The sequence below is a fragment of the Microtus pennsylvanicus genome, chromosome 2, assembly GCF_037038515.1.
Source record: "Microtus pennsylvanicus isolate mMicPen1 chromosome 2, mMicPen1.hap1, whole genome shotgun sequence".
In the NCBI taxonomy this organism is placed as follows: Eukaryota; Metazoa; Chordata; class Mammalia; order Rodentia; family Cricetidae; genus Microtus; species Microtus pennsylvanicus.
In genome coordinates this window covers 145237321-145248387 of record NC_134580.1, presented here as the reverse complement: position 1 = coordinate 145248387, position 11067 = coordinate 145237321, and the positions used below count along the sequence as shown (strand labels likewise).

General features: G+C 46.3%; 1 non-coding gene across 1 annotated transcript; it reads left to right on the top strand.

Annotated features, from left to right (window-relative positions):
* The first annotated feature begins 3844 nt into the window (after nt 1–3844).
* Nucleotides 3845–4007, top strand: LOC142845336 (U1 spliceosomal RNA). Its single transcript, XR_012909895.1, has one exon. It is a non-coding gene; the product is annotated as a U1 spliceosomal RNA (small nuclear RNA).
* Nucleotides 4008–11067: the final 7060 nt, after the last annotated feature.

The following is an 11067-nucleotide window of genomic DNA, read 5'->3' as shown; positions in this document are numbered from 1 at the left end:
TTTCTTTGGGACTGAGCAGATGCAAGAGCAGGTGGGACAGAAGCTTCTGTCTACAACTCTAGCATCGCCAAAGCTCAGGAAACTTCTGGGTGTGGGGGGTAAAAGCTGGAGGGTGGGGAGGGACGCTGTGAAATGTGATCCGGACACAGTATGGCTATTGTGTTAGTGAACCTCTGACACCTGTGGTTCCTTGCACACAATCAAGCCAGCCAGAATCCTGGCACGGCATGGGTAAATCATCTCCAGGACCCCCCCCCTTACCGAGGAGCAACTGGAAAATGATCAGAGCTGAGAGGGCAGAAGATGATTGTATTTTTGAAGATGTGGCTGCTGGTTGAATTCTCATGTACACATGGGAAGTCTTTAAAAAATGGCATGAGGTTGAACGTAGAACATGTTAGAGAAGATATGGGGTGAGTTAGGGAGATGGGGGTAAAAATGATCAGATTTCATTGTATACAAGTATGAAATTCTCAAAAATAAAGAAAAGAATCTAAATTACTGTCTCTGCCCCTTTGCATCTGTGTTACCTTGGGCAGGTCATGAAGCAGCATCCCACACTGGTCAAATGAAGCCAATGCTAGCTTTACTGCAGGTCTGTCACCAGCATTAACTGGAGGCCTTCCCCCTTGCTGCTCCCAACACTTAATGAACATTCAAGAATTTTCAGGAAGCAGGGAATTGCCAGGGTGCGGGGCTTCCCTTTTCCCTTGCATATCTGGTTACATAGCTCTTTTTTAAGATGTATTTTTATTGTATGGGTATGAGTGTTTGCTTACATGTATTTGTGTGTACCATGTGGGTACAGTGCCCCTGGAAGCCAGAAGAGGGCGTTGGATCTCCTAAAATTGGAGTTACAGATGAGTGTGAGCCCCCATGTGGGTGCTAGGAAACCAAATCCAGGTCCTCTACAAGAGCAACAAGTTCTCCTAATTCATGGGTCATTTATCCAGCCTGTGGTTATATAATTTTATATATTTTTTTGCCACCTCAACTGGAGCAGAAATTGAAGAATAATAACCATGAATGAAACAAAGAACCAGAGCAGGGCTCAGGGCACCTCGTCTCCACTTCACACTATCCTGGAAAAAGAGAACCACGAGGATCCCTTACTTATTTTTTTATTGAGAGTGTGGTATATGTGTGCATGCATGCTCATGTAAATATTGATTCATGTGGTGTGTGTGTGTGTGTGTGTGTGTGTGTGTGTGTGCCAATGTCTACCTTACTTTTTGAGGCACTGTCTCTCACTGGACCCAGAGCCCATGGACTTGGTTGGACCGACTGGCAATGAGCTTCAAGGACCCACCTGTCTTGGCCCCCCCCCTTATTGTCAGAGTTGCAGGCATGCAGCATCGTGCTGGCTTTTTACCTGGGTGCTGGGGATTCAAACCCAGGTCCTCACACTTATGCAGCAAACACTTTACAGACTGAGCCATCTCCTCCATTTATGCCCCTGCTCCTTTAGAGAGAGCAGATGGAGTCTCACAGATGTTATTAATTCCCCCACGGGTGCACAGGCAGGAGGGAGCAGAAACAGATGCCCATGTCTACCTGGTTCCCATACAGTCACTCTTAACCACTGCCCTGTACTTAGTCCCTGTTCTGTGAGTGTGGTGTTTTGACAAACCTTCCTATCCTTTTTTCTTTATGCAAAAAAAACCCCACTGTTCTGGACACTTTAAATATTAATTCTATACTCTTCATAAAAATTTCCAATATTGTGACAGTTAGCATTGCCCAAAAATACAAACAGAATATTCAGGGCCAGAGACATTAAGAAATATCCCAAGGTTGCACAGCCTTTCTAATCCAAGCCCAGCTTTGCCCAGATTGACATCCGGGTCACAGCGTTTCAAGACAGACAAGACTGAATCTGCATACAGCATTGTTGATAGGAATGAAGACTGTCACCATGCTGTCATTCTGTGGGTTTCCGAAGACTGAATAACTAGATACTGGCTCTCAGCCATCAGCCACACTGTAAAAATATATGAGAGTTGATAGTGGCCTCCTGGAAAGTTCACAAAGCAACCCTGCCCTGGTCTAACCTCAGACTTGTGCTAAAACTGCCACTTCCCTTGGTGGACAAACTAACTCAGCAACTCTGAACTGAAGACATGAGCCGGAGGAGAGCCTGGCCCCTTGTTCTAGACTCTGGGATGAACACTAAAGGTTACTTACTCCAAGGGAGTGTCTGGCATTTGATCCTGGTGCCAGTCAAACTTGGCCAATATTGACGCCGACCCAGCCAACATTGGAATGCAAACACAAATGAAAATCCAACTTCTTGGGCAGGAAAAGGCCAAAGGAATCTGAACACCCAGGAGGACTGATCAAGGATTGAGGCAGTCCCCTCAGGACCTGATGCCAAGGCCCCTGTCGGACGCGGACACTGGACCACTAGAAGTATCATTTGCACAGATGTTCCGTGTGCTAGGCATAGACTCTCCGTCCCTCACTCCCTGTGTGTTTCACATAACCAGTGCCCGCCAGTGTGTTTGAAATACGACTCTCAATTTACAAAGTGTTTTCGTCTACCCCAAGCTGGGGTAGAGCATCTCTTCTTGGACTCCGTCTTTCCCTTGGTTAGTCTTCGAATATTCCCAGTTCCTACACACACCTCTCTAGACAGTGTTCCTTAGTGTGCCACACAGAAGCTACTCTTTGTCACCAGTTAGGAAATGTGGTTTCTTCGCTCTCTAAGCCTAGGCTTTTTATTTAAAAATGGAGACATTTTAAAATAGTAATATAGAGGTTGGACAGATTGCTCAGTGGTCTAGAGTACTGGCTGCTGGAGTGGTATATTATTTGTATTTTGATAAATAATTCTTACCTGAAGACCAGAGGCAAAGCTAAAGCCTCTCGAGGTCAGGCAGCGGTGGCATACACCTTTTATCCCAGATTTGAAAGACTGAGGGAGATGGATCTCTGTGAGTTCAAGGCCACCCTGGGCTGCACAAGATCAACATAGAAACAAATCCAGGGGGTAGTGGCCTACACCTTTAATCCCAGCACTAGGGGGTCACGCCCTTAATTCCAGCACTAGGGGGTCACACCCTTAATCCCAGCTCTAGAGGGACTATGAAATGAGAGGAGAGAGAGGCTCTGCAGTCGCCCAGCCTTGGCAGAGGTCAGACTTCTCTAGTGGCTTGGCTACTCTGCTTTTCAGGTTGAGCCCCAATATCTGTCTTTGGGTTTTTATTATTTGTGCTACAGGCTGCTCTTCTAGAGGACCTGGGTTCAATTCACAGCATCCACATGGTGGTTTATAAACATCTGTAACTCTAGTTCCAAGGGATCGAATGCCCTCCTCTGGCCTCCTTGGGAAATGTATACATACATATAGGTAAAAACTCATATCCATAAAATAAAATGAATAAACCTTAATTTTTAAATAGTATAATAATTATTGCAAAGAATTGTATTAAGGGGAAAAAGTAAAGTGGTATAGTAATTGATACACCAGTAAAACATGGATATGGTAGCTGGTAGGTTAATCATCAAATAGTCACTAAAATGTTTTCGATCCGATTAACAATGACGGCTAGCAACATCGCCGGCATTCCACAAACCCTGGGGTACTCGCCGGCATTCCACAAACCCTGGGGTACTCGCCAGCAGCAGTGAAGAGGTTTTATGTAAAATTTATCTTAAATGACACTGAGGCACCCAGGAAAAAGACGAAGTGTCTCCCTTTGCTGTTTCCTTTCAGCTGCCAGCTGACACTTCCAGCTGCACCCAGGTCAAAGCCTTGGTTTGATGCCAGGATTTCTTTAGCATCTCTCAGGGAGCTCCTCCTAGATGTAGATCATAGGCAGGTGGCTCAGCCAGACTCACGGTGATAAATACCTCAGAGAAAAGAGAAGACTTCCCTCAGGTGGTTTTCCCAGGGCGAGGCTTATCCATTGCACTCCGGATGTGCTGACCCCTGAGATTTCCCCAAATGCGGGAAACTCGACTGCATAATTTGTGGTAGTGGGGGACTGTGTTCGCGCTCTCTCCTGAAGTAAAGAAGTAAAAAAAAAAAAGAAAAAAAAAGAAAACCACACCTCCTAATAGTGCGATTCCCTATGAGATTATGGGGGCCAGTCTTTAATTAATTCACTGTTTCAATACGGTTTATTCCATCATGGTGGACAGAACACAATGGTTAACAAAATCATGGCAGCCAGGAAGGAATAGGAGAGGATGGGGAGCCTGTATTCCCAAGTTCCCCCTTTCTTCACCTTTTATGCATTCTGGAGACCCTCAGCATATGGAGGGCAGTGCTCACATTACTGGGCAAGTCATCCCCCATGGTGGTTAATCTTCATTGCCAACTTAACAAGACTTAGATTCACCATAGATGCGGGTACCTCCAGCTGTGTCTCTGAGCGTGTTTCCAGAAAGGCTTAGCAGAAATGAAAGAACAACCCTGGCTTAGTTAGGGTTTCTGTTGCTGTGAAGAGACACAAGACCACAGCAACTCTTATAAAGAAAACATTTAATTGTGGGAGGGGATTCACTTACAGTTTCAGAGGTTCAGTCCATTATCATCATGACAGGGAGCATGGCGGCATGCAGGCAGACATGGTGCTGGAGAAGTAGCTGCGAGTCCTACATCTTGCAGGCAACAGGAAGTCAACTGAGACACTGGGTGGTATCCTGAGCACAGGAAACCTCAAAACCCACCCCCACAGTGACATGCTTCCTCCAATAAGGTCATACCCATTCCAACAAAGCCACACCTCCTAATAGTGCTACTCCCTATGAGATTATGGGGGTCAGTTACATTCAAATTACCATAAACCCTGAAGGTGCACACCACCACCCCATGGGCTGGGATCAGATCAGAAAGAAGGAGAAAGCAAGCTGAGAACCAATAGCCATCCGTTCCGCTTCTATCCAGAAGGTGCTATGTGGCCCCTGCCTCCTGCTCCTGCCAGCAGTACTTCCCACCATGGTCGACCGCACCCTCAAACTGGGACCCAAATGAATGCTTTCTTCCTTCAGATGCTTTTTGTTGGGTACTTGGCCAGGGAAATGAGTGGATTAACTAGCTCATTCCTTAGTGAGGCCTGGCTGGAGATGCCCTTCAATACATGCAGAACCATACTTCCTCAACTCCTGGATGGATCTCAGTCACGATGAACCGTCAATGTAGGCAGCAAAATTTGACCGGATTATAAGGTATTTTCAAACCTCGATCATACCTTTAGCTTTTAGAATAACTTTTTTTTATTTATTAAAGACACTATTTGCTTTCTACTTGTGGCAGCCACCAATGTTAGGGTATGTGTCTGCCATGGAGCATGCGTGGAGGTCAGTAGGAGTCAGTTCTCTTTCCACCGTGGGAGTCCTGAGGCTTGAACTCAGGTTGTCAGCTTCGGAGGCAACGAACCTGTACCTGCTGAGCCGTCTCGCTGCCCTGATTTCTATTTCAGATTCACATGGTAAATTGCGAATCCCTTTCCAGGAAATGTGTAAATGGCATAGCAGGTGAGGGACAGGATGGAGACTGTGGAGAATTCAAGTCTGGGGACAGCAGTAAGAGGAAAGGAACACAGACACAGCTGCATCATTGGCGTCCGCACAGGCCTGTGACAATCTTCCCTGCATTTCCTTAGCGTCTGCTTTGTTGGCCTAAGCAGTCCTTTATTGCTCCTCGGGGGACGACATCTCAAGTTCCTAGTGATAGCCCTGGAGAGACAAAGACGACCCTGATATGGCAGAGAAGGGAACTCCTTTTCTCAAGGGAAAGATCCATGACTCAAAATGTTCAGCTTGAAACACTGTCCAATGTGCACCAGGGAGGCGGATGGGTGTATGGGTAGCTCAAATGACCCCGGGAGTCAGAAAGATAAGTGCCCAGGAGGCAGAGATGGTTCCATCAGAATGCTTGTACGAGTATGAGGTCCTGAGAGTCCAAGAACTCATGGAGCCAGAATAAAAGAACAAAGCTGGCTGTGGAGACAAAGTTCTTCCATTCCAGCTGCGGGGAGGCAGAGATAGTTCCTGGAGCTCACTTGTCTAAGCTCCCCTAGGTAGCAAGCTGCAGCCCAGGGAGAGACTCTGTTCTAAAAACCAAGGAGACAGCATCCTGAGGATAACACCTGAGGGTGACCTCTGACCTCCACACACACGCGCACACATGCGCACAGCGCCCACACATATAGGCATGCACACATTCAGACAGAGAAGTCAGGAAGGTGCTACGGAGCCTATGACCAATACCTCCACCCAGTCTCTGGCTTGAAAGGCCTGCTTACCTCAGCACATTCTAACGTTTACCTTAAAGTAATCATATCTAAGCACTGGATGGGGAAAAACTCATGCATGCTATTCTAAACATTAATGGTCTTTGTAACTTTACTTCATGTAACTATGTCTATTCTAAACTGTATAGTTACTATCTCAAATATAAAATGTGAAACACAAAATGCCCCCTTTACAAACACTCTCTTGCATTCTCACAGGAACGTGGGGTTTCTGATCGCTTTTCAAACTTTCCAAAGGAATGCGGCGTAAGAAAGAGTGTCAGTGCTGCTGAACATAGCTCAAAGGCATGAGTGTAAAAATGAAGTTAAGTAGCAACAGCTGCTGGGTCCCTCAACTCAGTACTGGAAATCTTGTCACAGTGATCAGGGGTCCTGGAGAATGGAAGAGGGAACAGAAATCCCAAAAAGTCTGGGAACCCAGAAAGAAAGGAGCCAAAAAAGGAGGAGGAGCAACAAAACCCCAACAGTAAGACAAAGTCCGGGGGGCCAGGTGTTGCAGAATAGTACTCTCACTAGACAAAGATGTGTTACATTTGTTTATGCTGCATTTGTCTAATGATGTAAAGATGTGTTGCTTTGCCTGCCTAAACCACCTGATTGGTTTAGTAAAAAGTTGACCGGCCAATAGCTAGGTAGCAGAGGGATAGGCAGGGCTGGTGGCAGAGAGGAGAAATCTAGGCTAGAGAGGACAGAGTTGAGCCAGCCAGCCAGGCAGCCACCAGCCAGCCAGAGTACAACATACAAAAGGAAAGAACGGTAAAAGGCCCTGAGGCAAAACGTAGATGGAAAGAAACAGGTTAATCTAAGTTATAAGAGCTGGTGGGACAAGCAGAAGCTAAGACTGAACATTCAGAACTAACAATAAGTCTCTGTGTCATGATTTGGGAGCTGGTTGGTGGCCCAAAAGAGAGCCTGCTAGAGCCTTGAGAACCCTAACAGGATGTAAGGAAGGCTGGTGAGAGAATTAGAGGAAGCAGGGGCGGGAGGTGGTGGTGGGTGTGCCCATGGCAGCTCTAACCTGGCAGCCTGTAAGCAGCAGCTGTGAAGACAGAACAGCTGGTGAGGAGGGCATACCCTAAAACCTGGGGTGTCATTTTAGTTATATCAATAGTTCCTTTGTGTCTTCTTTAACTTCGTGACTTTTTATGACAATTTTGTTTGTAAAATCTTGAAATCAATTACATCTTAAGACTTCATAATGGTATTTTAAGCACATAAGGCATGTATGCTGTCAACCCAGTATCCAACAGGCGTGAACATAGGTGGAGTGAAGACTCTAAATATATATTGTGTGTCTTCAAGCCGGTTATGTAGTTTAAAGATTCTATCATCTTCCACGTTTATATTTCTGTACACACACACACACACACACACACACACCACACCTTTGAAAGAGATGTAGTTACATCCCCGTGCATTCACTTTATAGCATGGCCGCAGGTCTCACTTATGTCTTTATCTTAACGTCATAAGATTGTTCCTGCTGGTTTTCTGCTGCTATGGTCAACACCAAGACCAAAAGCAACTTGAGGAAGAGATATTTTATCTTATAGTTTGTAGTCCATGGTTGAGAGAAGCCAGGGCAGGAGTGCAGGGCAGTAATAGAAAGCAGAAATCATGAAGGGGTACTGTTTACTAGCTTGCTCTTTTTGACTTGCTCACCCAGTTTTCTTAGACAGCCCAGAACCACCAGCTTAAGGGATGGCACCACCCATAGTGGGCTGGACCCTGATATCAATTAGCAATGTAGAAAATAAAAGGTCTCACAGACATGGCCCCAGGTCAATGTAGTGTAGGCAATTCTTCAGCTGAGGTTCCCTTTTCCTAGGTGACTCTAGGCATGTGTCAAGTTGTCAAGCTAAAGCTAACAAAGACAAAAACATGGAGATCACAGATGACAGATTGCAAAAAGACCTTAGGGACACACATGACACATTGGCCAGCACATTAAAGCACATGTAACTCTTATATTTAACCACTGATTGAATAAATGTTTCTGAATTCCCTTTAAGAGTTTTTAAAATAAGTTGGTTTGTTCTGTTTTGGTTTAGCAGGACAGAGGAATTCTGCTGCCTTTGCATTTCTCTATCTCTGCCCCACCTTTCCAAAGACTGTCTATCATTTGTCCATTGACTCAAAATAATCATGCAGAAACTACATTATTTGCAATACTGTTTGGCCACTAGCTTAAGCCTATTTTTAACTAGCTCTTATATCCTAAACTGTAGTAGGAGCGGCGGGCTGCTTCCCGCCACCTGGCTCCTGGCCGCTGGCTAGCTTTACCCAAAATAATTACACAGAAACTGTATTCTTTTAATCACTGCTTGGGCCATTAGCTCTAGCCTCTTATTGGCTAATTCTCACATCTTGATTAACCCATTTCTAATAATCTGTGTAGCACCATGAGGTGGTGGCTTACCAGGAAAGATTCTAGCCTACATCTGTCTTGGGTCGAAAAATCATGGTGTCTGCCTCACTTCCCTTCTTCCCAGCATTCTGTTCTGTTTACTCCACCTACCTAATTTTCTGTCCTATCAAAGGGCCAAGGCACTTTCTTTATTAACCAATGAAAGTAACAGATAGACAGATGACCCTCCTCCATCACTAAATTAACCTATCTCCATTAATCTGTGTCTCACCACGTGACTGTGGCTTACCCAGTAAAGTTCCATCTGGCGTTCTGCGTCAGTCTCCTGCCGGGCTACATGTCTTCTCCCTGACTCTACCTACTCTCTCTATTTATCTCTTTCACTCTGGCTTTACTTTATTAAGCCATTGGCCAAAAGCAACTTCTTTATTAACCAATGGCAATAAAACATATTTGCAGCATACATACATCACCTCCCACACCACTCAACAGCAACAAAAAATGGTGAGTGACACCTGAGGACCTGTATCAAGGTTGTTCTCTGGCCTGTACACACAAACACACACAAAGAGAGAGAGAGAAAGAGAGAGAGAGAGAGAGAGAGAGAGAGAGAGAGAGAGAGAGAGAGAGCTGACAGCAGCTCGGTGAGCATAGGCAAAGCTCTACACGGAGGAGAATGGCCTGTGTGCTGGGCTGCTAGCAACTACCTTGGAGAACGGTGCTAGCTAGGATATATTGGATTTCTGGCAGTTTTTCTGCAACCAGCTCCATCCAGATTCTGGACACAGGAGCTGACAACGGAGTGGGTCAGTCAATATTTGAAGACGGGTGGAGATCCTAGGGAGAGAAGATTAAGAGGTGAATCACCTCAGGGGTGTGTTGTGAGCACCTCAAGTCTGTATGCCAAGTGGCTCTGCTCAGTGTCCGGCTTGTCTTCACCAGGAAGTCCACGCTCTGGAGGCTCACTGCTGCCTCCACCCAGAAGTTCTACTCTGCTTACCGTCCATGGTCACCATCCTGAAATTCCTTTCTTTCCGTATGTGGGGGGGGGGGGGGGGTTCTGTGTACATGTGTACATTTGAGTATCACATGTCTATGGGTACACACATAGGGGCATGCGTGCATGTGTGTGCATGTATGCGGAGGTCTGTGCTGGCGAGTTTTACATCAATACGTCACAAGCTCTAGTCATGTGAAAGGAGGGAGCTTCAATTGAGAGTAGGCCACCATAAGGTTGGCTGTAGACAACCCTTCAGTAATTAATGGAGGAGTGCCTGGCCCACTACAGTGCCATCCCTGGGCTGGGGGCCTGAATTCTGTAAGAAAACGGGCTGAGAAAGTCATGGGGAGCAAGCCAGTAAGCAGCTCCCCTCCATGGCCTCTGCATCAGCACCCCTCCATGGCCTCTGCATCAGCACCCCTCCATGGCCTCTGCATCAGCTCCCCTCCATGGCCTCTGCATCAGCTCCCCTCCATGGCCTCTGCATCAGCTCCCCTCCATGGCCTCTGCATCAGCTCCCCTCCATGGCCTCTGCATCAGCTCCCCTCCATGGCCTCTGCATCAGCTCCTGCCTTATTTGCATTCCTGTCATGACTTCCCTGGGTGATGGACTACAATGTGACAGTGTAAGCCCAATAAACCCTTTCCTCCCCAACTTGCTTTCGTCATGGAGTTCATCGCAGCAATAGTGACCCTGAGACAAGGTCTACGGCTGACCCTAGGCATCTTCCTTGGTCACTCTCCACTTTGTACATTGAGACAGAGTCTCTCATTTGAAGCCAGAGTTCACTGTTTCAGTCTGGTCTGACTCCCAGCTTGCTCTGGGTACTCATTACTTCTGGCCCCACACGCTAGGATTGCTGGTGAGCCACCATACCCACCTGGCTTTCACAAGTGTTGTGGGAATCTCAACCCCAGTCCTCACGTTTGCATGGCTGAACCACCTCCCTAGCCCCCTTGAAAGTCTTCTTTCTTTTAAGCTATTTATTTTATTCTTAATTATGTATGTATGTTTTTGTTTGTGTGAATCTGTGCACCTGAGTACAGATATCTAGAAAAGTTGAAGATGGGGTCAGGTCCTCTGGAGCTGGAGTTACAGGCAGTGTTGAGCCTCCTAACATGGGTGATAGAAACTGAACTTGAATCCTTTGGAAGAGTCCCAAGGGTGCTTAATCACTGAGTCGTCTCTCCGGGCACCCCTTGGTATTCTTAATAGTGTAATCTATGGGCTGAGGTTGTATAAGTAAAGCTGATGGTGTATAACTTGTGTGTGGGGGGTGTATGCACAATGGCTGCCCTTACCACCCTTCCACACAAACCACTCATGGTGCCATTGAAGGCGTAAGTTACAAACAATGCCACACCAATTTGGGATTATGATTAATAGGGTGATATTTATTTAAAGGGGAAAAAACTTACAGATCACTGTCCCAGGCAAC